General features: G+C 37.1%; 1 protein-coding gene and 1 pseudogene across 7 annotated transcripts in view; both read left to right on the forward strand.

The window, feature by feature from the left end:
- The window catches only part of Ralyl (RALY RNA binding protein like), a 683,608-nt gene that overhangs the window by 275,249 nt on the left and 382,813 nt on the right, over nucleotides 1–25,546 (forward strand). The window lies entirely within an intron of this gene.
- LOC110320181 lies at nucleotides 1,303–2,276 on the forward strand (annotated as a pseudogene).

The following is a 25,546-nucleotide window of genomic DNA, read 5'->3' on the forward strand; positions in this document are numbered from 1 at the left end:
TTCATTGACATAACATTTCTAACTAAAATATGTATGGAGTAATGAATCAGTTTTGATTTGAGAGATATAAGGACCCTTTAGTTTATTTTCTTACACTTAAAACACCACATCAATTCATATAAGAATGAGGTTACAGTAAAAAACTCTACCTAAAATGCTTTGGTATGCATAATATAGGTTAGTATTTTTTTTTTTTTTACTAGTAAAACAAATTGAAACAAAGGATTTCATGAGAATACATGCATTCCTTATATGCGATGTCTGGATAACTTATGATTCTCTATGTAGTTTCACTAAAGAATATGTGGATTGCGCACTAGTAACAAATTTTAAAGGAAATAAACGTCTTGTCCCAAATGGAACAAAGACAGAGATGAATAAACTGAAAAAACATGAGGATCTATACATATGTTCAGCGACATATGGGGGCAGATGAGTGGCAGAGGTGATGAGAACAGGGAGTGTAATCAAATACCTAAGAAAAGATAGAACACAGTGGCTGACTTGTGGTAAGCATTTTTCTACAGTTAGCATATGAAGCCATTCATAAATACTGCTAATATCCAGAACCACACAGTTTAACCTCAAAAATAAGTGTCTGAGCCCATGATAAATAAAAGCAATCTAAGATTCCTAGACTATAAACAACTCCTTCACAGGGTTTGAAAAGTTCTATGACTTCTTTTGAGTGCATTGTAACAGGAAGCCTGTACTCAGGTACCCTCGGCACTGTCTCTCTCTTTGGCACGGTTTCTCTTGCGTGGCTCTCATCTCATCTCCTCAGGCTGCATTTCCTTGAGTCTCTCCACACAGAGTTTTCCATATCCTTCCATGGTGACACTAAATTCCACATACCTCTAGAAATAATCCCTTTAGTAAGCTCATCTCAATTACCCTCACCTATTTACACCTTGCTCTTCTTGGAAATCTGAACACCTTATCTAAATCATACTTAAATGCTACTGTCTGTTTACACTCTTTATAGTCAATGGAACTGTCAGGTGTTTTGAATGTCTCGAATTTTGAATGCATAAGTCAGTCTTTCTTTTCTCCTCCCACACGAGCAACAAAAGACATATTAGAAAGAAAGTTATGCCAACTATTGATAACCATAAAAATAGTTTTTATTTCTAAAATAATTAGAACCCATGTTTATGATAAAATAGAGAAGATATTCTAAAACTATTTGTCATTTTTACTGTTGGAAACAATGGACAGTCACTTTTTACTAATACACTTAAGATGTTAAGGTTAGTTGAGACATCCTGCCTCCCAGCGAGGCCTTGGATGGGGGAGCCACAGATGGAGCTCTGCAGTGGCAGCATGGGGACAGGCCAGAGGATGGATAGGGACTGCCACAATGGCTGCTGCATTGGTCGCCTGGTTGGAGGACTATGTGAACCTATAGACCAGTGCCTCAGTGTCCAACCACATGACAGAGGGAGTGGCTGGAATTCTGGAGCACTCCATCATGTACCTGGTGGACTCTGAAGACATGGATGCAGAGCTTGAATCCAGACCCCAAGCATCTATGGTGCCTTCAAGAGGATCATGCACACTGAAAGCTTCCGCAGGTCCCTGCAGGGCCTGAAGGTGATGATGATGGGTCCTGGGCCTGCACATACACGCCACGTATTTTGCTTGCTATGAAAACATGAAAAGGAATTTAAATGATGTTTTCAGCCACCAAGGAAACAGCCATCTAGCTAATGGGATAGCTTGGAGTATGGCCACCCTACTCCACAATGCAGTAATGAATCCAGCACAAGTGGTGAAACAACGCTTACAGATGTACAACTCCCAGCACCAGTCAGCCCTAAGTTGTATCCGGATAGTGTGGCAGACTGAGGAGGTGGGGGCCTTCTATAGGAGTTACACCACACAGCTGACCATGAACATCCCATTCAGTCTATCCACTTCATCACCTATGAGTGTCTGCAGGAGTAACTCAACCCTCTCAGAGACAACAACCCACAGTTTCAGGTCACCTCAGGAGGCCTGGCCAGTACACTGGCTGCAGCTGCCACCACCCCCTGGACTTCTCCAAGACCCCCCTCAAAAAGCAGGAGATCATGGCACTCTCCCTGGCCAACATTAGTGACTGTCTGTCAGGCATGGCCAATGCCTTCCAGAAGGTGTACCAGCTCAAGAGCCTTGCTAGCTACTTCAAAGGCACCCAGGCTCAAGTCATCTACCAGATGCCTTCCACCACCATCTCCTGGTCCATTTATAAGTCCTTCAAGTATTTCCTAATAAAGAGGGAGCTAAAGAATTGAACTCCCTACTAAAGAAACGGGGCAGTGGGAAGTGGTTCCGACATCTTTTGTTCCAGCTTCATCCTTTTGTTCTTGCACCCAGGTTTTGTCTTGAAAGGTGCTTGCACCAGGCCCCTCATTTCCTGGTGCCTTAGAAAAGGAAGACCAGCCTCCACTACCAACACTCTGTCTGTGGTAACATCTGAGGTGGTGGTAGGCTGAAGAAACTTGGGGAAAGGGAGAAGGTGCTTTGTCTCCTCCTTCCTCCAGGGTAATGTAGCTTTTCTGTCCCACTGTGACCTTCTCCCTAGACCTTTAGATCACAAAGCAGAGGCAAACTGTGACACAGTAAAGAAAAAGTTTATGTACATCAAAATACCACTACCCAGTCTGAAATAGGTGGATAATGTTTATCCTTTATTTTTCTACATAGAGATTTTTGAAATTGTGTGTGCTTTTTTGTGTTCATAAATAATATCAGAATTGGGAATGTTGGACCTGTTTTTGACAAAAATCATGAGAGTTGAATTCTTCCATCATGAGAAGTAAAACAAACAGCAATAACGATAAACAAATAAATAAAGGAAAAAAGGCACCAAAGTAGTAAATGACTTTATGTGGCATAAAATTGTGTGTAGCACCCCTCCCCTAGGAGTTTAACTTGAATGTAAAATGATAAATATGAAGTTTATATTTTGAATTACTCTTTTCATGGGAAAATGGTACATTGAAAACAAATCAAAATACTCTATCACTTGGAGCTTGTTTTTGTTTGTTTTTTAAATACAGTCACCCGGTGTGTCTTTCTGTCTTTCCTAACACTTCCAAGACTGAAAGTAGGGTCCTGGAGAATGTTTCTCCCGCTGTGGACACCCCTGGACAGTCCTCAGTACATTGGCTGCTCCAGTAGAATAAGAATGGCTGGCTTAACCTTCTGTGTGAGTAATGTAAGTGCATGCCTCCCCGGTCAGCTCTTAGTACTGGAAATGCCACCATCTGCCTAGTAAGTCATGAGGCAATTCCTGCCTTTGTCTTAGGACTAATTTCTGTAGCACTTCTGCTGACCTGGTCTATCAGTCTTTATATTAGTCACCTCTTCACCCATTTCCCCTGCAGTCTAGGGATTTTGAATATTTCTGGCAGTCATCTGTCTCCTGCCCTGTTCCAGCACCATGACTTTAACATCATAGCCTCTTACTGCACTGAGATCAGCCCTCCAGCTGGGACTGAAGCCTGCCATGACCCTCCTCCCCTCCAGAGATGCTCAGCAGCCTTATCTCATCTGGTGTCCTCTCTGCTTTGTTCCCTGAAGTGGAGTCAGTTCATCTCAGAGAAAACAAGCCTGTATTGTCCTGTCTTCCATCCTCATGGAGATGACAGGATGATCTCAGTTTGTTCTTCCAACTGCCTACAAGTAAACACGGAAGACACTCATGTTTCATTTCTAGAGCCCTGGTCTCACTTGGAAGCTGTGACTAGAATGTTCCCTTACTGGGGAGGCTTAGACCTTGAGTTCATATGGATTGTCATGCTGCCAGAGAAGAAATTTGGATTGTACTTGGAAAATTTTCATCCTGGGCCCACGTACAACCCAGTGCTGTTGAATGCAGATTTTTGGTTTTGTCCAGCAGCTGTGAGAAATTACACACTGGTCAGGTGAGACTTTCTTCAGTAAGAACCACACCCCCTCAAGTACTTCCATGTGTTCCTGGCTGACTTCCTGGCTGGCTGTGGTTTCTGTCTTACTGGTGACCTATTATCACTGAAATTTTTTCTATTCTTACCCTGCTAGTGTTGAGTAGTGTTGAATTCTATAAATAGAGAGGGATGTCAAATTGTAAAGTCTAAAGTCAAATTTAAATCAAACCCTATTCCCACACCACCCTTTGATACATTGGTGACTAATCCTGCAGCAAAGACACTATGTCCCCTTGGATTTTCTTCACAGTTATCTAATACTGAGGTAGCCCCTTTCATCAGGGCCTTAAAAGGTAGGTCCAACTCTGTGGGATTGAAGTCCAGGGGTTCTGTCCTGGCTATCCCTTCCCATGATTGGTGGGTCTGCAGGAGGACAGCTTTTTAACCTGCCTGTCTCATCCAGTCACTCTAAGATTAAGTGAGTGATGTGACTGCAAAAAGTTTTTAAAAGTTGGGAAGCATTCAATAAAATTTCTGTGGGAGTCAGTCTCTCTCACTTACCTCCAAAGTTGAAATTGTCCTTGACCCCCATGTCCATGATCGTCAATGTGTTGATTATAATATTTGACATTGCAAATTTCTAAATAGGAAAAGTTTTCCCCTCCCAGTGACCAGTTTAGAAGAGCCATAACCTATTTTGGTCATTGGCATCTTTGGATTGCCATCCAAGGATGGACCATCCCACCTGGGTACAATGATAATACTTTAGCTATATGTGTGTATGCGTGATTTGTGTGTGTATGTGTGATTTGTGTGTGTGTGTGTGTATGTATGTGTGTGTGTGTGTGTTCAGGACATGTGACAGTCAACCATTTAATACATTAGTGTTAATTTATTATAGACAAATATATGCTACTCTAAGATACTGCTATTCCATTAAGGTTTTATTTAACTTTATTGTGGATAATTGTGTCTGTGAACAACAAATGTGCCACTGTCTTTTGTACAGTGTGTGGGATAAAAGTGGCCTAGTGTTGCTTTCTGAATGTCTTACAATTCCAGTGGTCAAAATCGTTTTTGCCTTTGTGGCGTTTGGGTCTGGGGAGCAGCAGTGTGTTCACATGTGTGGGTGCCAGTTATGCTGCTACAGTTGTAACACTGGAGCTGAAAAAAAAAAAAAAAAGCACTGATCCTGAAAAACAGGATAGTTAGTTGACTGGACATTTGGATGTCTTTATGTATATGGCTAATGGCAATAATGAATATTATAGAACAAGAATGAAGAATTGGAAAGAAAAATTTTTTTTTACCAAATCCTAGCTGTTATTTATACTGTTTGAGCCATTACTTTTATCTGGCTTTTATATATTGAAAATATCAATACATCTGGAGAGTTTGCTTAAATGAAACCCAAGCTTTTCTGTCTAAGCTAACTTCAGTTACCTTAACCACTAGTTAGCTGGAACATTTAACTAATTAAAAGCAACAGGGTACAATTCGGTGTCCAGCAGTTACTAAAACCTGAGTATGATCTCTACTGAAAAGTGTTTTTTAAAATATAGAATTTTAAAATATATTTGAAGCAAACAAATATTGATCCCTAATAGAAGAACACATAAGTTAAAGAGAGGAGAGGGAGAGATTGGAGGAGAGAGGGAAGGGTAGAAAAAGAATATAGTACTGGGAATTTGAAATGGCTATAAAATTGTCATTATTTTGTAGATATTCATTGAACATCTAGCTGTACCTTGCCTAATGTAGTTACTCATAGTGTTCAATTTAGTAATCAAGCATATATGAAATAGTAGACTAGAGGACCCAATTCTTAACCTCAGTCTTAGTTGTTATATAAATCAGTAGTGGTTTTTAACTATTTGAAGGTGAATATGAACGGTGATTTTTTAAGGTATTTAGAGTTAGCTAACTAATGTGCATTCTGAACTGGGACATTGGAAAGACTGTCTTGATATGATAATGCACTTTGGTTTTAAGCAGTCCATGACTTATTCTTTACTATCATCATGAGAAACTGCAGATGTTTAATAAATGATTTGCATTAGACTCTTGTATAATATGTTCTAGGGACCTTGCCTTAATGATAAAAATTATTTTTATTTTAACAGTTACCTACAACATTTCCCAAGGAATACAGCCATCTTGGCCAAGAAACCCAGTTTACTAAAGGCTCTTGGTTTTATAATTAAAGACTTCTATCCACATCATAAATTGACTAAAGCAAGAAAAACAGTTAAAATTCTCTGTGGAAAAAAAAACACTCCACAGTAAATTGATAAATTGTTTGTAGATTGCAGGCAAATATGTCAAGATAAGATGAAGCTAATAATAAATGTACTGATACCCATCATTCAAAATAAAGGGAGTTTGAGCATTCTTGTATATCTGGAAAAGAAACAAAATAATGCAAAACAAAACAAAACAAAACAAAACATTTCTGTAGATCCTTGCATCAGACAGAAGGCCCCATGAAAGCAAAGCATTATTTTTATATTCCCAGAGTAATGATTCTGAAACACAGCTATGAAAATTTGCCCTAGACAGGCAATGATTTTTGCTGTAAATAAACTCTGCCATTGATAGATGATATAATAAGGTGGGGAGGTAGTAAAGTAATTGAACCCAGAAAAATGTCTAAAATAAATAAGTAACTTTCAAAACCTTTAGTTGTTTCATGTTACTATGGTGTTGAGTCCTATCTGTGAGTATAAATCTATGAATATATTCACTGCAGAATATATGCACTGGTATCATGAACAGCAGAAATTCAGTTTATAATGCTAACAGGGGTGCTGAGAAGTATTGATTAAAATAAGGCTTAAAACAGAGACATAGAATGTGGAAAAGGGTAATTTATGAAACATTTTCTTGTGTGTGGACTGATTAAATTATTTTCCTCCATTTCACTGTTCAGTTGTATGTTGGATAATAAAGCACTACACTGTCAATATGTGAATCCACTTTTTACCCAATAACATCACATGGACAAGGCATTACCACCTCCTGTAATTGTAACATTCATAATAGTATTTTTATAAACAATGAGTGTATCTGAGTCAAGTCTAATATTTCTTTCTTTTCAAAGTTTATTCATCTTCTTTCTTTGCCTTGAAGTTTTATATTGGCTGTGGGTTTCAGGATTAGAGTGGAGGCAGAAAGTACACACACACACAAACACACACAAACACACACAAACACACACACACACACACACACACACAGACACACAAATTCAGTATTTCTTCTGAGATAAGAAACCATGGAAGGATTTCCTCATTGTGTGTCATGTTAGCTATAGGTTACACAGCTACACGTTTTGTCAAGTTAAATAAATTCTCCTTTATTACACTTAAATTTAAACAAAAATTATTAAAAAATTCTTACAGAAGTTCCATTTATAGTAATTAGCATAGACTAAAATTCAAATAGCCATCTAGAAGGCAACGGTTAAAAATTAAATAGATTAAAAAAATGTAATGTACAAAGGAGCTTCATCTAGCAAGTGATGGAAACACACCCAGAGACCCACAGCCAAACAATAGACAGATCAGGAATCTCACAGATGATGACCACAGCCAAACAATAGACAGATCAGGAATCTCACAGATGATGACCCACAGCCAAATAATAGACAGATCAGGAATCTCGCAGATGATGACCCACAGTCAAACAATAGACAGATCAGGAATCTNAATAGACAGATCAGGAATCTCGCAGATGATGACCCACAGTCAAACAATAGACAGATCAGGAATCTTGTAGATGATGGGGAAGATTGAAGGAACCAGAGGGATAAAGGACAGCAAGGAAAACCCACAGAATCAACTAAGCTGAGCTCAGACAGGCTCGCAGATATTAAACTGAAAATCAGGGAGCCTGAATATTATCTGACCAAGGCACTCTGCATATATCCTATGGTTGTGTAGCTTAGTCTTATTGTGAGTCTACTAAGAGTACAAGTGGGGCTGAGTTTGACTCCTTTGCTTGCTTTGGGAAACCTTTTCTTTTTAGCCTTGTCTAGCTTAATGCAATGGGTGGTATCTAGTCTTACTCCAGCTTGACGTGCTATGTTTTGTTTTGTTGATACCCATGGGTAAAATGGAGGAGCAGTAGATTCAAGGGAGCTGGGGGTGAAGTTGGGGGTATTAACTATGAGTATGAAATTAATTTGAGATAGACATTAAAAAGATAATTATGTGAATGTAGAAGCTAACAATCATTTGACAAGAGAATATTATTCATGATTGATAGAAATGTCTTACATGTTACATTGGTGGCATTTTATAGATGAACTTGAACTTCAACTCTCATGAAAGTGAATAGTTAAATGTTATACATTTAACATGTATAAATGATGACTAATTTTAAGAGTAAGAAAAAAACTTCACATGATGTCAGTATTCGAATATCAATTCATATACTAATAGGCCTGTAAGAAAAGCACTATACTTGGTAAGCAACTTTTATTCAATTAATAGTTATTGCTTTATTTAAATACTCAGGAAAAATGTAAGATGATAATGTATTGAGAAAAGAGAAATGACAGCTTAATTTTTTCTTATGTATCTTAAGTAAAACCATTATTTCCACATTTATTCATATGGCCTGTAAAAATTTTAGTTATTGAGATATTTTTGTGTGCTTATTTATCCATAAATACTATATTTATGGTGTTTTTAACTATTTGAAATTGTACCATTAACTTATGAAATTAACCATTCAATCCACTCAACATTTAACATCTTGAACATAAAAATCTCCATCTGTCTACATCTGTGCCCTCTAGCTGGTCACATGATCACAGAAGGCAGCAACAAAATACAGACATGTACAGGTAGTTTCTAAGTATTAACAGGATATGATTTTAGAAGTGTGTCATAGTAGTTGACTCTCTTGTTTATATGCGTATGTGTATGTATTTCTATATGTGTGTTTGTGTGTGTGTGAATATAGGTTTGATTGCATGTGTGTGTGTGAATATGGGTTTGATTGCATGTGTGTGTGCATGTTTGTGCACATATGTGTGAGTGCATGTATGTGCATGCATGTATATGTGTGCAAGTGCGTTTATGTGTGTGTGCATGTGCACATATGTGTACACACGCTTGTAAAGGACATTTGTTTTATAATAAACACAAAACATGACTCCATAGAAGTCATTCCACAACTATGGGACTAGTACTTATACTGTAATCATATGCAATTTGCCCTAATAAATGTCTGGAACTATAGTTTGTAGTTATTTGAGTAGTTAGTCTTCTCATTTGTCTTGATAGTGATATGTGCCAATAAATCTGGTCACCGAGTTCAATGGATCACTGGGTGTTTAACCAGCACTACAATATATATTGAATGTTCAGCACAAGGAATCTATAGTGTTCTAAACCATCAATCAAACAGTAATTAGAAAGTAATATAATGACTATTGATTAAATCAATCACAGAAAATGGTGCTGGTATAAAAAAGCACCTGCTCTTGCTCAAATATTAGGTTTTTTTTTTTTTGAGATATAACTGTATAATGGAAAAATGTTTTAAGATGATAGTAATATAAAATTTATAAACTGAAGAAATATTTTTCAGGGGAAGTTCTCATACATTATCAATGGTGTGAAAGTAAAGTATAAGCCCAATGCTAGGAAAATAGAAGTTTTGAATTTTCCTAAGAAACATGTAAACTTTCAAAAGGTAAATATGAACCCTGTAGGTCCTGAGGATAAGACTCAGCTTGTCAAACTTCGTGGCAACAGCTTTTATCCTCAGAGTCATCTCACCAAAACCCTTAAAGAAACATTGTATGCTTTCTAATCATTAATTAAAACTTTACTGAATATGAACTAGTGGATAGCCTTAGGAGTGTGAGTCCAGCTATGGTAAGCAGCTTACATTTCAAAAAGATAGAATTTTTAATTTTCTCTTTGCTGGGGTAGCTGTCATCAGCAGGCCTTCCCAGCTATGAAGTTTGCAAGAGCCTGAGTTTTGTTTTGAAACATTTTTTTAAAAGCATTTCCTCAAAATAGGTTATTAATTTTATCCTCAGTAGTATTCTGGATTGAGAGACATGGGAGTTCAAATATGTTAGCAACTTGTGCTATTTATTAACAAGTATTCAAGTTAGAGATTATGAACAATCTGTACTGAGATATGAAAATCACGATAATATTTCAGTTCATTTGGTAATGTAGCACCATGTACCCAGTCAGACAATCAAGTTTGAAGACATTGAGCAGAATTAGCAGAAGGGAGGTGGGTGATGTGGTTCTCTAGATAAATTTAGAGCACTGCCTGAGGAGCAGAGACCCAGCAACTCCAGTCACTCTTCTCTTTCCCAGTCTGCCTTAGCATCTGTGACCTGGGAGATGGTGAAGACATATTGGAATTTCTTGAAAAGTAGGAACTATATTCTTGGTGTAAGGCTTTGCAAATAATTTAAGTTTAATTTCTTTTGTAACACATGTGGGGTCAGATGAGACAGAATAAAACACCACTATGTATGCAATGCTTCAGATTATTTGTGTGTAAAATGAAAGTACCAGCATCTAAGTTTAATTTTGAAAATGCTGGAAGTAGCTTATTATTCAATGTCTCTGAATGTGAATGTTTGTTTTGGAAACTTTTGGTCTGGCCTGTTATTTCATGACATCTGGTAAACTTTACTGATAATCAAGCCTGAGTATCTTAGAGCATCCACAATCAGTGTGTAATCAGATCTGATGAAAAGTATTTCCACATGCTTATTGCATTCCCATATAGATACATCCTAAAAATACCCTTTTAATGTGCTCCTCCCTAAGAACTCGTCTTGTACCTCTTGAACCAGAAACATTCCTTTGTTATCAGCATTCTGCTATGTGATTATTTCTGATCAGTCTAGGAGGAATAATGAGATTTAAAATCCAGGTCTAGGTTTTTACTCTTGTGTCCAGCATGATAAGATGCTGAGATTGCTGTGAATATTTGTAGAAAAAAAAAACCTGCTTTATTCAGAGTCACTTCTAAATATTTGGCATCTAAAATGTTACTAAATGAAAATTAATTGCCTTTCATAAGGAGGGACATTTTACAAGACTGTGTAATCATATTAGAATAATGACAGGGCTCACTAATGGAAATTAAATGTGATGTTGAGTGTTCTGGCAGCATAGCCTGGAAACTGAGCTTGCATGTAAAAGTGTAATTTCTGTCCCCAGTGAGTGGATTTTTTGAATTTCAAAATAATTAGTTCTGTCAAAGAATTAATTTTGTTGACAGGATTAAGTTGAGAGTATACAACCTCACATATATGTACTTTAATTGTTTGGAATGAAAAGATGATATAAAACAATAATCTCAATTCTGGCTGTCAAACTTGATCAAGTCATTCTTTTAACACTTTTGGGATTCAGTTTAATAACCTTGCCTGTAGCCTGTAAGTCATCATCTTCATTGAAGTTTATACAAAATATAATCTGACGGTGCATATCCTTTAGGTGTTTATAAGAAACATCAATGGTTCATAAAACAAAACAAGCAAAACAAACAAACAAACAACAAAAAAGAAGCAAACAAAAATGCTATATTCTTGACACGCTCCAAGAAAATGAAACGTTGGCTATATAAACCATAGTGTCTTTGGCTCTTATCTTTCTTTTTTTTTTTAATCTGCTCTATATTACCTAACATATTGTGACGTGGAACTCTGCACTTTCTTTGGTGATAGTAACTGCATTTCAAGTTGACATTAGACATTAGAAGCAACCTCATGCTTTGTCCTGCAGTGGTTTTCACTGGGTGCTGCCTCTGGCACACCGATCTCACTGTACCAATGATGCCTTCCATATGCAAGTGCATCAGGCTTTGTAGTGGACTCTACTCCTGTGTTACTGTGTGGTGACGTCATCCTGGTGTCACTACTGGAGTATCTTGGGGGAGCTAAATAATGTCCTTCGGCATGCACCACTGAAAGGAACACTGCTATGGCATAAACCGGGACACTTGACTTCATGCCCCGTGTCCTTGATATTATGTACTGTTTCCATATCTATAATTCTCCTAATAGGTAATCAATATTCAAAACTAGATCTGTCGTTATTTATAATGAACATCATAATTTAAAATTTTGCCTTTCTAACCAACTAATCAAATGGTCTGTGAAATACTGTAGTTTTGGTTTTTGAGACATGGAAATATATCTAGTTGTGTGAAAAAAAATGAATTTCCTTTTGGAAGTATGCTAGTTTTATCTGTATATTATTGGAGTTAAATCAGTAGTTTAGAAATTTGAGGTAAACAATATGATTTTGGATCACAATGGACTATTCCCCCAGTCTCACTAAAGGACACATTTTAAACTGTTACACAGAATTTTAAAAATCTTTGCTGATGGAAGTCCTGTACTGATAGTTTTAAATTATTCACTTGAGAATAATTTAAGTGCAAGTTTGAAATTTAAATTAATTAATTTTCAAATCTATAGGTGCTTTGCTTGTATGGATGTCTGAGCACCATGCACCGCACCATGCACCCAGATGAAGAAAGCTTTATGTCTCTTGGAACTTGAGTTTTAGCTACCACACAGAAAGTAAGAATCAAGCCTGGGTCATCTGGAAGAACCACTAAACCATCCTTTCATCCTGAATTTTGAAAACTTTAGGAATGTGATTCTGTATTGAGACATCTCAGAGAAACTAAACCTGGTTGATATAAATCGTGAAGCTTTTACTCTGCAATTTAGCATGTGGCATATGGTTAGCATCTAGTAATTAGGAGGAAATAAAAAGGTCTACTGATGTACAAAGTGTATTAATTTGCTATCAAGGATGGCTCATCAAGTCTCATTAAGTGCATAGAGTTTGTGCTGGTGCCCATTGCTCTGTGACTCAGGAGAGAAGCACAAATGATTCTAGAGCTTAGAGAGGTTCAATTTTACCTTCAGGGCAGAGTTGGTACTATGTATGGAAAAGGCTCCCCAAAGCCATAGGAGTAATATATTGGTGCCACCTGCAAACATTTATGTAAACAATTACATGTGGCTTCTTTGCTTTTACATTTTGCATGGTTTTTATTAGAGAGTAAGGCCAGTGTATTTGACAAATTCTAGTAAGGGAGCTGTGGCTATTTCCTATGCCAATATCTTATACACACATCACTAGCCCTTTAGGAAGAAAGTTAAGGATGCATGTTAAAAGTCCTTCTCCCACTACTGAATAATTGGGTAACATTCACAAGAGTTGCTACCAAGTTACATAATTAAAGATTACGTGTACAGTGTGTGTGTGTGTGTGTGTGTGTGTGTGTGTGTGTGTGTGCGCGCGCGCTCGCGCTTGAGAGTGCATGTATACCACAGCCAGGCTTATGTTTGAGAACCACTTAAGGTAGTCAGTTCTCTTCCCCCACCATGGGTACTTGGGGTTAAGTTAAGGTTGTCTGGCTTGGCAGCAGGTGCTTTTACTGGCTTAGACATCTTTTGCCCCAGCATCAAAGAATTTAGATTAGCATGTACAAACCTGATATTTCACAGGTAATGTGCCACCGGTAATGTGCTCTTGTTGCTGTCATAATAGAAAGATGATTCCCAGGTTTAAAAAAATAGCCAAGACTTGTATGGTATATAAAAAGATATTTCAGAAACACTGATTTTTTTGACATTAGGATCCCAGAGGGTAGAATTCTTGTACCAAATAAAGTTTAAGTTAGTACACCATGAGAAGAATATGAGTTGCAAATTTGTAAGTATTCCCATCCACGTGATAGAGATCAATCACATTGTGAGCAAGGCTAAGCTCTCCTTGCTACCTACCCTAAGATGCACCTCAAATTGAGGAGTGTATTGCCATGGACTTGGGCTTAACCTCACTGTTATTACTGATAATGCTAGACTTTAGAACCTCAGTTACTTTCTTTATAATAGCACCAATATTGCACAAGCCACCTTCTCACAGAGAAATAACAAGGGTGATACTGCTCGGGATTTAAATAGTCATATAAGCATAAAATATAATTTAGAAAGATTTCCTCAAGAACTGCAGCATGTCATAAGCAAGGATTTTCAGCTCCAGACTAAGGCAATATACTAGGCTGACTTGTGGAAGCCTTACAAAGGAAGAATTTGCAGTGTTGCTTCCAAATGGAACACATTTATATCACAGTTGACAGAGAGTATTCTGAGACGTACCAATAGACTAAGCTCTTGAGTATTGCATTACTGTAGGCCCCAAAGTGCTAATGATATAAAACGGAACTCTGGCTTCTATGTCCTCCTATAATGGAGTATGTGAGACTAGATAACTTAGAAGCAATAGCCATTTGTTCTAAGAATCAAAGAAGTTCATGACCTAGGCTCCACTAAGTTTGCGCTATGGTTAAGCCCAAGTCCTGCTTTCCCAAATGGGACTTAGAACATGGCTTTTACTTGGGAACCACATACACATGCAAAGGAGGATCATGACTTCTACTTGGTTTCTTTCTAAGTGTGTGTGTGTGTGTGTGTGTGTGTGTGTGTGTGTGTGTGTGTGTTTTATACATGTCATGTGTATGCACTTGTGTGAGTACATGGAGAGAGGCCACAGGTCAACAAAAGGACAAAATTCCTCACAGAATCTGAAACTACCGATTCAACAGGACTAGCTGGCTAGCAATTTCCAAAGCTCTTCCTATCATTGCCTCTCTGGATGAGGGAGTGAAGGTGCATGCCTCTGAACCTCCCTTGATACACTGATATGTTTAAACTCAGGTCCTCATGCTAATACAGCAAGTACAAACTGACCCAGGTCCCCAGTTCATTCCTTTTGGAAAGGTTTTTAAACACACTTATGAGAGTATCCTCCTTTAACTTAATCATCTCTTAATGATCTCAACTATTAAAGCAATGACAATGGAATGTAAGTTTCAACCTGTGAATTTTTAAGCAATACATCTATTAAATCATGCAACTTCAGTTTTATCTTGAGCTGAAAAGAGGCAGTGAGTGCCCATTAGCAGAATTTCGAGGAGCATTTTTGTTGTGTATGAAATGTGGTACAGGAGTCAGCTATCTTAAGAAGAGACATGGTTTAGCAGGTAGAGGTATAGTGATAAATGGGAGGGTTCTCTCCAAAGCCTCGGCTGCTCTAGCAGATGGTGGCCAAGAAGTTATCATTATATACAAGTGTTCCCTAGACCCTCAGAGAATCAGTACTAACACTAATCAGCACCGTTTTAAGGACCATGTGGCTTTGGACATTTTAAGCTGCTTTGAAAATCCACACACATACTTGCTACACCTACGCCTTTCTGTATAAATCCCTCTGAAGCCGAGGTTGTTATGGTTTGTGTTTATGATCCTAAGTGATAGTCAATTTTCTTTTGTCAAATGCCTTTCAGAGCCACCAAGTAAACAATAGCTACCCAGCGATCACAATTATGCTGAAAACTGCTGCCACAAAATGAAGCATTTTCCCTCATTTATTAGAGGGAACCACTTCATGCTCATTTGTAAATAGTGTTCACTTTTCTGTTCTGCGTATTGTGCACACTGGTGACAATGTATTTTTGAATGAATGAACATTTATATATGCCACAGTTACTGCAATTTGAAACAAGCATTGTGCATGTCTTAATTCATCATTTAACTGATTTTACTTTTGACATTGTTCTCAAAATCTATGCAGACACTTAAACCAGAGAATTTTAGATAATAATGACAGGGATTACTGCATTTCTTTGATTCTCCAGTGTGTTTCTACCTCCCCACCCCCACCCCACCACACACACACACACTCATGCCTGTCAGATGGAGCATCTCCATCTCTTCAGCACACAGAGGCCCTTGTGCTTGATTGAGATAGACACTCTTGCCAGAAGAGACATTACCAGCTTGGTATATTAGGAAAAAAAACGAAACAATCTCGATATAGAGTTTAAAAGAGAGAAAACATTTTCAGTTGACACAATGAGGAAAGCCAATTTCCCACCTCTGATTTATGACAGAGCCTTTCATAAATGTTAACCCACCACCAAGATTTTCTTCTTTCTTCAGAATCCTTGTCTTTTTTCAGTTATTTTGTGGGTAGGGGTTGTAGGGAGTGAAAAAATACTCAGGGTAATATCAGTAATACTTAGTAGAATTGTATCTAATGAGTCACTCAGCTTTAATTTACTGTGCCCATACACCACAAGTTAAGTAAAAAATAAATAATAAATGTGTTAAAAGTCCATGACCTGAGTTATATTTGGAATTAAAAATGTGTATTACATGAAAACATATAAAGTATGTACATTCTTCATGTAGCATAGTAAGGAAAGTAAGACAAGAAGGAGACTATTAAGTATAGAGATATAGGGCAGCAAGGGTAGGTGACATTCTTTATGTAGTTTCCTCACTAATTATCTAAAAATCTGATGTACAAATAGTTTACCCTCACTTACAAAATCAAGTTCATCTCATTGGACAAAGAAGCTAAATTTATTTAGTGAAAATGTCCAAGTTATAATCTGTGAAAATTTATATACCAATAGGTTCTGAGAATAATTAATATGTAGGGTCTATTTCAAAAATCTCTTGTATGAGAAAATGAATCAAGAAAAATTGTGTCTGTTTAATATGAGAAGACATAAGTCTGCTGCACATGTAATAAACAAGGGCCCTTATAAACTACACTGGGGTGAGCTTTGCTAATCACCCGGATGCCTATGTCAATCACAGGACTTTCTCAAGTTTAGTTATGGTCTCCAGGTTTCATGCTCTAAGTGACACAGATAAAATGTTTTACCTTAGCAATGTCTTTATTTTTTATTTTAATGTTTTGTGTATGTGTATTCTGCTTGCAAATATGTCCATGTACCATGTGCATGAGCATTGCCCACAGAGGTCAGATGAGAGTGTTGGATACCCTAAAGTGGAATTACAGACAACTGTGAGCCACCATGTGGGTGCTGAGAATTGAACTCAGCAACTCTGGAGTATCAGCCAGTGTTCTGAACCACTGAATCATTTCTCCAGTCCCATCATAGACATTTCTTAACTATAAGCCAGCTTCATTATGGTGTGAGTGAACTTACCCACCTGAAGATTAATTTCTATCCATCCTGTCCACTTGGAAGCTAAGAACTGAAAACAGTCCGCATAGCAATTAACTAGTGAAAGGCAATCTATAATAAATGGGCAATCTCTTAAATCTGATTTTCACTGGACCATTTTCATAGGCACATTATGTATGGTAGTATCTCAACTGTTAAAGGATATTTTATAAATTAATAAAAGAAATCCTTGTTGACCATAGTTACTTAGTTACTTGAGTGCATTAAGCACATACTCTAGATGAAACTTACATAAGAATTCTAGTCCTTATATGAATTATCCAAGGCTTTGCATGCAAAGTCAAGACTTCAGAGATCATGAAAAAAAAAACATAAAATGTTTATAAGACTACTTCCACACAATCAAAGCCCAACACTTCTATGGCACTGTGCCTTTCTATAGATCACCCCTGAAGTGTCCAAGGGTAGTCCACAGTGTGAAAGACAAGATGCCTGCAAATGCTATCTTCTTAGAAAGAAAAGGAAATATCAACTAGTGTGACTTGCTAATTAAAAGACTTTACAGTAATTTTACTTCACATAAACCTCTTCAATATTTCAATAAACTTATATAAAATAGTTTTGCAATCTCTACCATATCCCCAAAGGAACTTGCAAATGATTTTTGAACAGAAACTCATGAGAAACATTAAGAGTTAGTATTAAAACCTACCTTGAGAAATACTACCAGAAAAGTACCTGACCAGGAAATACTTTTTAAAGCTGTGTGAATTATCATTGGATTAAGTCAACTGAACTTAACCACAGGGTAGTTGAAGAAACATACTGAGAGCACCGACCCCTCTCTCGTCCTTGTATTCTGGAAAATAACTAAGAACCAATTGTATTTTTCATTGTTGTGACATAATAACCGGAATGAATTAATGTAAAGGAAGCAGTGATTATAGCTCAGGTTTGAGAGTACAAACCATGATGTTCTACAAATGGTTGTAGCAAGAACTTGAGGGAGCTGGTCATATTATGTCTACCACCTAAAAACAGGAACTGATGAGCACTAACACTTAGCTAAAAGCTTCTTTGGGTATCCAGTCCCAGATAACCACGCAGAATGTGGTGCCTGCTTATATTCAATGCGTGTCTTCAGCTTACCATTTCTTCAGCAACCAAACAACCAACAACCCAACAACTACCTCATAGACATAACTAGTTATATGGGGATATTATATTCAACCAGGTTGACAATGCAAATTAACAGTCACACTATACTAGTATTTGGATCACTTTTGGTGCCAAATAGTATAAACATACTGTGTCTTATTGAAATATCCAAGGTTATAGCATCAAGTACTGCTATGAGCCAAAAAAGCTAAATAAATGCTCAAAGTTACACAGCTGGGAAAAGGTGACCTCTTGCTTGCATAACTACAAAGCACTCTTTCTTCTTTTAATTTGATTTATTTTTTAACTTACTTACTTTCCATCCCACACACACCCCCTTCTGTAATCCTTCCCCCATTACCCCCTTCTCCTCTGAGAGAGTGAAATCCCACTCCATGGGTATGCCCCAACTATGGCCCATCAAGTCTCTGAAGGGCTAGACACATTATCTACCACTGAGACCAAACATGGCACATACCAAAGGAACATATCTTACAGACAGGCAACAACTGTTGGCATAACCCCTTTCCAATTGTTCAGGACCCAGATGAAGAGCAAGCTAAACATTTGCTACATGGTCATCCTGTGTAGTTCCTATCCCCTTTGGGACCTGCAATCCTTCCTCCTCTTCTTCCATAAGACTCCCCAAGCTCTGTCCACTGTTTGACTGTTTCTGACTGGGTCAGATGTTGGGTGGAGCCTTTCAGAAGACAATGTGTTCCTGTCTGCAAACATGAAAGAGTGTCATTAATAGTGTTAGGGATTGGTGCTTCCTCACGGGATGCTCAAGTTGGGCCAGTTATTGGTTGGATAATTCTGTCTTTGCTCCATCCCCTGTGGCTACATTACTTGTAGATAGGATAAATTTGGGGTTGAAAATTTTGTGGGTGGGTTGGTGTCTCTACTGATCCACTGGTGTTCCTGCCTGGTTACAGGAGGTGGCCCCTTCAGGTTTCATATCCCCAGTGTTGTGAATCACAGTAAAGTCACCCCTATTGATTCTTGGGTGCTTCCCTTAAGTATATTATCTCATGGCTATTATCATCTCCTTACTGTAGATTAAATAGTTTTTAAATCTTAAACTGTTTATTAAGCTTATAAATAGATTAAATAGTTTTTAAATCTTAAAACGTTTATTAAGCTTATAATATATATAAAATAAATCCACACTGTGCCTATTATATAGAGAAAACTATATATAACTTTTAATTTTTGTATTTCTGAAATTTTTTTATTGAGACCTTGCCTTACATAGCTAAGGGATAAGAAAAAAATACACAATCTTTTTGTCTTCCTAGGCTTTTTCCTCATTAAGGGAAAGATTAATCTCACTGAGAAATTAGCCTATGTCCTTTAGCTAGGTGCTTACATGTAAATCAGTGTGTCTGTGTTCATACTGTTGAACTTCAGAGACGGGTAAATGGGAACTTTGTGGTCTGTACACATAAATAAACGATCGCCACACTAGTTCCCTTGCTACTTAAAATCCACAAACATTCAAGTTTATAGAGATAAAGTCTGCATCTAAAGTATTGTAAAACGACTGTTTATGAGAAGCAAAGGTGTCATGGAACTGATTGTGGGATTTAAGACCTTTAGCTCCTGAATGGTCTGCAAAGCAACTTCAGCAATGGTTGTAAGATGCTCGTTGCCTCAGGCAGTTCAGGCACCTGCACAAAATCACACAGGGGCAACATTTAATTCTTGAGTGAACTGTCATGACTAGCAGTTTGAACAAAGAAGACAGAAATAGAAATGACCTGTTAACTAAGACTGGGTGCATTTTCCTGTGTATTTACCAGTGCTTAAACTCTTGAAACTCAGTTTGAGATACTCTGAAAATTTAAGATGGAGAAAAAATGTTTTATTCAGTGAATGAGTTTGGGAAATGTATCTGCTCTTCATTCCAGTGTGTGCAGAAGGATTATCCTCTTATTACTTCCCTACTGCTAACATCATATGATAGATGACTTACAAGTGCATAGAACAGTGTTTCTGTCTTGAGACTTTACTCTTGCCTCATTAAACTTCCTGAATATAATCAATGCTAAACTATTTACTATTAAGTGACTCAGGAAAAGGTACATAGAGAGTTGTGCTTCAACTTGGCATTATTGAAACTAATATTTTTGCAATGGTGTGAGAATCATAAAACTTATTAGAGAATATTTTAAAATCACATCTGAGGCCAGGCACTTGTGGCCCATCCTTATATTCCTTGCATCAGGAGATGCTCTGAGTTTGAGGTCAGCCTTGTATACAGAGTAAGTTCCAGGACACCTGGGCTACACAGAGAAAACAAGGGGAGGGAGGAGGAGAGAATGATATCTGAACATCTAACAGGTGCTTTATTAGTGACATCTCTCTGCATGAACATAAAGGAAACCTTGGCAGTTTGTAGCCATCCCCTTTAGCATGCATGGTTAATTATGGCTTTCAATATCTTGCTAAATATCCTCCAGTACTTTGCTTGAAATACCCCAGATCCAAAAGATACTAGAGGGAAAACTACCATATAAATAATAATAAATGAATATTGAATAAATACGTAAACCAATGGAAGGTTTACAATATGTTACTATGGTTACTAAATACAAACTAAGTAAAATTTAAAATGTCCATGACAGCCTCTTAGCAGTAGCTTCAGAAAGTATTAAAATCGAAGTTGGTGTGTGCAGAAAACGGAGGTAGCATTGGCTGTTTCACCACCACCACCACCTTATTCTGGCTGCAATTTGATCTTAGGGCCCATGATGTTTTCAAACAGGTTTTATTTTCTCTAGATAATGTTATCCATTTACAATTAAAAAAATGATACCTTCACATTTCATGCTCTTTGACAAATAAAGTATGAGACAGCAGCCATTGTCATGGAAGCCATAAAGAATTATTTGCCTGATTTTGGAAGACTTTCTATGTTCTATTCACTGAGATTTTGAATCATTCTACTCCTTAAAATATGAAAATTTTCATGTCAGCTCTATGCTAGTTACTCACTTATTAAAAATAAAATAAATTGCAGAATTTTATACATTAATTAGAAAATAAAGGAAACACAATAATTGAGCTTATATATGTACATATCTATGCAATATATATAAATATATAATATTGTATTGTATTGCTACAATATCATCTTCAGAAACATAGGTTTGAATGCTGAAAGTCAGATAAAATAGCTTTTCTTAGCAAAGAGCCCTTCCCCTCATTTCTTGGTTATCCAAATTCCAAGTAGCTATTTTTGAAATCATATGCATACAAATAATATTATATGGACTGAAAATATTGTATTTTGTGTTTAGAAATGTGTGTGTGCATATGCTTGTGTGTATGTGGCTGTGTAGAACAACAATAAAAGATAAAAAGGCCGGAGGCCATGACTTTGAGAGAAAGCAAAGGAGAGTCCCTGACAAAGGTTGGAAGGAAGAAAGAAAAGGAGAAAATGGATACAATTATATTTAAAACTGAAAAACTAATAAAGAATTCTAATGTTTTGAATTGAAATATGGTTGGATCACTTTCCCCTCTCTGCCCTCCCTTCATCTCTTTCCCACCTACTGTTCTCACTCATTCTGTGCTTTTTCATTCTTCAGTTAATAGCAAGTTTTTTGTTTTTGCTAATATGTACATTTGATATGTGGGTATTCTATATTATATATAAACATATAGAACATTTGAACATACAGATACATATATAGAGACATAATTAGAACCTACTGAGTCCATTACAGTTGTTTCTCTGTATATATTCTCAAGGCCGACCCCTCTGAAAAGGACAGTAAGAAAGCTCTTCCATGGGAGAATTGAAAACTGTGAACATTAATCAATATTAATATGTCGATGTCCACTGTAATTTTTCCTGTCTTGTGTATGAAGCTGTTTATGTTGACTATTGTATCATAAACCTCCTTGTACTCTGGCTGGTACAATATTTTTGGTCCCTTTTGCACATAAAATGCAGAAGCTATGATGTAGATATATTCATTGCTGCCGAGCTCCGAATTAACAGTGACTATAATAAGTATTTTTAAAACAGTAAATATTCATTTTTACTCTGTCTGTTCTTCATAGTTCTAGTAACTAACCTTAAAGAAATTTTTATGTGCGTGTGATCATATTGTGCTGTACATGTTTGGTATATGCACATTTGTGTCAGTGTGTCAACTTTTGTTCATATGGAAACCAGATGTTGATGTCAGTTTTCTTGGTCCCTACCTTCCCTATCCCTTGAGACAGGATATCTAACTAAAGCTGGAGCTAGGCCTTCCACTAGTAAGCCCTAGCAATTTTCCTGCAGGGGTGAGAGATGAGACTGACCATGTCTAGATTCTTACCTTTTACTAGTAATTTGAACTCTGGTCCTCATGCTTGCTCAACAAGCAATCTTCCTGAGTCATGCACCCAACATCCAAGAGAGAGTTGTTATATGTAACAATTTAATTTTCTTTAAAAATAATCCAGGCTCCTTAATACTCTTAGATGATCTTATGGTGCTTAATTGGTGAACTAGATTTATAATCATCTACAAGGAGTACCTCTGAGTGTGTTTGCAAAGTTGTATTCACAGATGATTAACCAGGAAGAGAAGATCTACCCTGGATTTGGACAATATCATCATTTGGGCTGTGTTCCCAGACTCAGTCAAAGGGAATAAAAGGAGAAAGTGGTCTAAGCACCAGTATTTCTCTTCTTCTGATTTCTCATTGGATGGAAATTGAACCCAATATTTCATTCTTCCTCTGTCAGGCTATCCCCAGCGTGTTAGACTATATATTCTTCTATTGCAAACCAGAACTTAAATTGTTTTATCTGACATTTTTTCACAGAGAAAGAAAGAAGGGGAGAGAGAGGGGGAGAGGAAAGAGGGAAAAAGAAAGGTAGATTCTTGAAGAAGTGATATATTTAAATTATTCTGAAGCTTTAACAAAGGATTTACTTAAGAAAAAATATAAAAGAAATCTGTGCATTCCAGATAATCATTTGGAGATGGTCCCTCCTCACCACACCTATCTGTTGTAAATTCCATTTATCTGGTAATCTCTCCAGCCCCTTGCACATCTGATCCTGAACCCTTGCCCATTTTCCTCCCCATTCCTCGTCCACCCAGTTCCCTCTGTCTGTCTGCCTCCTCTGACTATTTATTCCCCCCCTTTAAGGTGAGATTCAAGCATCTTCATTTGGGGTTTTCTTCTTGTTTCACTTCTTTGGGTGTGTGAAGTGTAGCATGGTATCCTGTATTTTGTGTAGGAGGAGGTATCTCAAGAACATACAAAAGATGGGGATGGGGAGGTACCCAAGAGTTACCTGGGGTGACATTAGCTGTGCCTCACAGCATTGGAGATATGGAACATGAAGCAGCCACCCCCTGTAGCCAGGCAGATACCTTAGAAGAGAGATAGGGACACCAACCCATCCAGAAATTTTTCAACCCAAAATGTATCCTGTCTGCAAAGAATGTAGGCACTGGGGATGGAGCAGAGACTGAGAAAATGGCCAAGGAATAACTGGCCCAACTAGAGACTAATCCTATGGGCATACACCAATCTCCAACTCTTCTCTCTTCTTTCTTACCTCTCTTCTTTTCTTTTTTCTTTTTTCTTTTTTCTTTTTCTCATTTCTTTGTTTTTATTTCTTTTTCGAGACAGGGTTTCTCTGTATAGCCCTGGCTGTCTTGGAACTCATTTTGTAGACCAGGCTGGCCTGGAACTCAGAAATTCACCTGCCTCTGCCTCCCAAGTGCTGTGCTGGGATTAAAGGCTTACTCGCCCTGGCCTTACCTCTCTTCTTATTGTCTGTTCTCTCTTCCCTCCTCCCCCTCTCCCTCTCCTAATTACATGTTTGTTTGTTTTTTTTTCTTTGCAGCAGTATTTGTTGCATTGTACCTTTAGGACAACACTGGTGATAGTTCTAAACAACAGCATGTGATGGCTTCTACGATACAGTTTATTCTTTCTCATTTTTTTTTGTTTTTCGAATCTTCTTAGGTGTTTTCTGAATTCTTGAATATTGGATGGATTACTATTGTTAAGTAACTCTCTTGACTATCTGAGTTTTCTATGTGGTTGTTATAATTGGTGTTCAGTGGTCATCTGAGTGACCCTGAAATTCCAGGTAGAAAATTAAGACCCACTAAAACTTGCGGAAGGATTTATTTACTAGGTGCTAATTTGTCTATTTCAAAATTATTTTCCTAAACCACAGGAAAGGTGATTTTTAATTTGTAGTTAATATATCTTGCTAACATTTGAGGGTAAGACTGTAAAGCACAAATGAAAAAGCTATACTACTTACAATTTCTGGAGGAAATTAAGCCATTCTATTTTGTAAAAGAAAATTGTAATTTTAGTGTCTACCTAATAGCAATTACTTAACTTTTTGTTTGTTGTTTATTCAAAATATACCTAAAACCACCAGAACCCTAAACTTTTAAACCTCAAAACATATTTATTCTTTAAGAATGAATTAAGCATAAAGTCATTATTTCTGATTATATGTTGAGATGATTCAAAGTTTAAAATTCAGGTAATCTTTTGAGTGGATCAATCTAGTAGAATGCAATCTGTCTTTAAGTATTGTAATACTTAACATATTAAGTAAAACATTGAAAATTCAGTTCCCAAGTTATGCTTGCAATATTTCAAGTACACAGAAGCCACATACACTGGTTAGATTTCTTTTTGGGTAGTATAGATATAGGCTTCTCAGAAGTCTGTGGGGCAACAACAGTTTAAATTCTGCGTTTTATTTCACAGCATTTTTCACAGACACCTTCACTCCCTGAAAAGTTTTTAACTAAAAACAAAACAAACAAAAAGCCTTCTTTGTAACAGAGTTCATTTCTACTCTGTCTTGGTTGGTTCTTGTATGGCCACAGGATCTCTTTGTCTAATCTTCTTCATTTCTCTGTGAGAATGCAGGCAAGACCCCAGTGCCTGACAACTCCTGAGGACTGACATTCTGCAGTCTGATTATTACATATCTCGGGGCAGGGGAGGTGTTCTTGGATTTTTTGGTTTGTTTGTTTTTCATATTTTTCTCTCCTCAGGATAGATTCAGATTTTCAGCTCTTTGATATTATCATTTTTATGAAATTTAGGAGGATTGGGGCCTTCATATTTTAAAATATTTTCTACGAAGTCCTCCAGGACCCTTGTATGTATGATAAACAGCCTGACACCATCACTCAGCTTTCTGAAGCTAGTTACTACATTTTTTCCAGTGTTTTCTGTTTTTACTGCTTCTGGGATAGTCGATGTTTCTCCAGCTTTAAATTTACATATCTGTCCTGCAGAGACTTGCCATCTCTAATGTGTATTCGCTGAGTATGTTTCAAACCTTATAAATAACATTTCTTGTTTCTTACTTCATCTTAAAAGTTTCTTTGATTCATCTTTATTTTTCTTTCCTGTTGGTAAGTGATAATAATTTTTTAATTTATTCACTTTTCATCCCATTCACTACCCTCCCACCTAGTCCTCCCTCCT

Source organism: Mus pahari, chromosome 4 (genome assembly GCF_900095145.1).
Source record: "Mus pahari chromosome 4, PAHARI_EIJ_v1.1, whole genome shotgun sequence".
Lineage (NCBI taxonomy): Eukaryota > Metazoa > Chordata > Mammalia > Rodentia > Muridae > Mus > Mus pahari.